This window comes from Penaeus monodon, chromosome 11 (assembly GCF_015228065.2).
Source record: "Penaeus monodon isolate SGIC_2016 chromosome 11, NSTDA_Pmon_1, whole genome shotgun sequence".
Lineage (NCBI taxonomy): Eukaryota > Metazoa > Arthropoda > Malacostraca > Decapoda > Penaeidae > Penaeus > Penaeus monodon.
Genome location: NC_051396.1, coordinates 3,443,525 through 3,446,820, shown reverse-complemented (window position 1 = coordinate 3,446,820; position 3,296 = coordinate 3,443,525). Strand labels below are relative to the sequence as shown.

The window sequence follows — 3,296 nt, the reverse complement described above, 5'->3', positions numbered from 1 at the left end:
TTTTAAATATAAAAATAAAATTTAAAAATTTATAAAATATATATATATTATAAAAATTTAAATAAAATATATTAAAAATTTATATATATAAAATAATTTTTAAAAATTTTTAAATATATAAAAATAATAATTAAAAAATTTTTAATATTATATGAATATATTTTTTAAAAAATATTATTTTATATATTTTAACATTATATATATTTTAATAATATATATTAAAATATATAAAAATATATATATATGATGTATGGTTGTATGTATATGCACCAGACTACACACTATAATTGTCATATTATATTAATATAAATATATATAAATTAAAAATTATATATATATATATATGTATACATACACACACGCAACACACACACACACACACACAACAAAAACACACACCCCAAAATATATTATATATATATAATATAATAATCTTAAAATATATATATATAATAATTTGGTGTGTGTTGTGTGTTTAATAATGTTATATGGGGGGTTGTGTGTGTGGGGTGTGTGTGTTGTTGTGTGGGTTTTGGTGCGTTGTGTGGTGTGTGTGGTGTGTGTGTGTTGGGGTGTGTGTGTGGTGGTGTGTGTGGGTGTGTGTGTGTGTTTGTGTGTGGTGTTGTGTGCGTGTGTGTCTGTGTGTGAAAATACAATACATACATAAAATATATAATATTAAAATATAATATAATATTATATAATATAATATATTCTTATATTATCATGTACATATGTAGTATTTTTTAAAATTTTTATTTATTTTTAAAATTTATGTTTTATTTTTGTATTTATATGGTTTTTTCTTTTATATTTTTATTATTCTTTTTATTTTAAAATGGACATTGAAGATAATATTCTCATCTGTGATATACATGTCATAATTATTTATTTTAATATATTTTTTATAATTATATATAAATAAATATATATAATATATATATAGGCTTTTGAAAGATAATTTTCTCTCTATATATACATTCATAAGAAAATAATATTTATATTATATATAAAAAATATATAATAAAATTATATATATATCATAAATTATATATACATTATTATAATATATAATATATATAAATATTAAAATAATATATACATCCCTAAGGGTAATGATAATCCTCATAATGATTAGTAATAACAAATTTTGCTATTGATAAATAGGAAGGACAGAAATATTTTACCCCCGTAAAAAAGAAAATGAAAAAAATCAGTATAGCGGCGATAAATTCAGGCAAAAGCAATAATTTACAAAAATTTATTTAAATACTGATAAGGGGAACGAGAATGATAATTCCTTTAGATTTGTTATTTCATTTTTTCGACACCAAAACTTTTCATCTTTTTTGTTGCTGTTTCGCGTTCTTGTTCCTTACGTTTCATTATCACACATTAAAGCCGTCGCTTTTCTGTTATGATATTACAAAATTTTTTTTACTTTTACATACTAAAACACCACTAAAGTCTTTATTTTCTCCATTTTTTGTTATTATTTTATTATTGCCATTATCAATATCTGCATCATCAAAACTTTTATAATTACTTTCCCTTTTTTTTTACCATCTGATCAGTACCACCAACTCGTCTTTATCTTATCATATTATCATAAACACCCTCACCCCCCAAACAGCTGTTAAGTTATAGTACTGATACGACAGTTTTGGGGTTGAAAATTTGTTGTAATTTGGGGGAAATATTTACTTCCTCTTTTTGTTTTTGTTTCATTTTAGTTGTTTTTGCAACAGAAGCACTATCACCACCCTCCGAATATTGTTAATTCCAGATTTTTTTACTTTTTTTTTTACTTTTATGCATTATGGTTGTCACAACAAATACCCACCCTATTTATCCCCACTCTCAACCCCGCACAACCTTACCCCCCTTAAAAGACCCCAAACCCCCCAAAACTGCAACAAAACAAAAATTCAAAAACCAAATTTCCAAGCCCGACCCTACCATTTTGATTCACTACTCCCCTTTCCCATTACCTTTCTCTATTGCCATTCGCTATAACGCCCAACCTTGACTTATATCTGTGCCTTGTTTTCTAGATGGAGATGAAGGTTCACTGTGTATAAAAAGGCTGTTGTCCTTACGACGAAGCACAGAAGACAAACAGGAGGCTGAGGAGACTAACAGTTGTTGAGTCTTGTTGGATCTTTTAGGTTCTAGTCATGGAGGTAAGTTTGGTTGCTTGGTTGTTTTGATTTTTTTTGGTGTTTTTTTTTTTTGTCGTTTCTTTCTTCTTTTTAAATACTTTATTTTTTTTTTCTTTCCCTTTTGTTTCCTTCTTTTTTTTTCGTTCCTTCTTTTTTTTTTTCTTTCTCTTTCTCTCTTTCTATTTTACCTTATCTCCGTTTTTCATTTCCTTTTTCTCTCTCTCTCTCTCTCTCTCTCTCTCTCTCTCTCTCTCTCTCTCTCTCTCTCTCTCTCTCTCCCTCTCTCTCTCTCTCCCTCTCTCTCTCTCCCTCTCTCTCTCTCCCTCTCTCTCTTTCTCTTTCTTTTCCCCTTTCTCTTTCCCTTTCTCTTTTCCTTTCTCTTTTTCTTTACCTTTCCCTTTTCCTTTTCCTTTTCCTTTTCCTTTCCCTTTCCCTTTCCCTTTCCCTCTCCCGCTCCTTCTCCTTCACCTTCAACTTCTCCTTCCCCTCCTTCTCCCTTTCCCTCTACCTTTCCCTATCCCTAGCCCTCTCCTCCTCCCTCTCCCTTTCCCTCTCCCTCTCCCTCTTATTCTCCTTCTCCCTCTCCCTCTCCCTCTCCCTCTCCCTCTCCCTCTCCCTCCCCCTCCCCTCTTTCCCTGCCTTCTACTGTGTGTGTGTGTGTGTGTGTGTGTTTGTGTATACATACGTGCACACTTGCACATATGTATCTATGTATGTGTTGCAAATTTTTTTTCTCTCTCTCTCTCTCTCTCTCTCTCTCTCTCTCTCTCTCTCTCTCTCTCTCTCTCTCTCTCTCTCTCTCTCTCTCTCTCTCTCTCTCCCTATCTCTCTCTCTCTCTCTCTATCTATCTATATATCTCTTTCTTTCTCTCTCTCTCTCCCTCTCTCCCTCTCCTTCTCTCCCTCTCCCTCTCTCCCTCTCCCTCTCTCCCTCTCCCTCTCCCTCTCTCCCTCTCCCTCTCTCCCTCTCCCTCTCTCCCCTCTTTATCTCTACTTTTATACTTCATTCACTATATATTTGCCTACAAAAAGATTGATTGATACTGCATCAGCAAGAAAAAAAAATCAGTTCATTTTCTGTATTCCAGTCACTGTATTTTTATATCAACCAATATCTATTTTTCTCACTTTTTA

General features: G+C 31.2%; 2 protein-coding genes across 2 annotated transcripts in view; both read left to right on the top strand.

The window, feature by feature from the left end:
- Window positions 1–3,296, top strand: part of LOC119578415 (AT-rich binding protein-like) — a 60,854-nt gene that overhangs the window by 10,105 nt on the left and 47,453 nt on the right. The gene's annotated exons all lie outside the window — the stretch shown is intronic.
- Window positions 2,027–3,296, top strand: part of LOC119578675 — a 2,488-nt gene continuing 1,218 nt past the window's right edge. The window contains exon 1 of the mRNA XM_037926245.1: window positions 2,027–2,183. The gene's annotated coding sequence lies outside the window, so the exon portion shown is untranslated. The remainder of the gene's footprint in view (window positions 2,184–3,296) is intronic.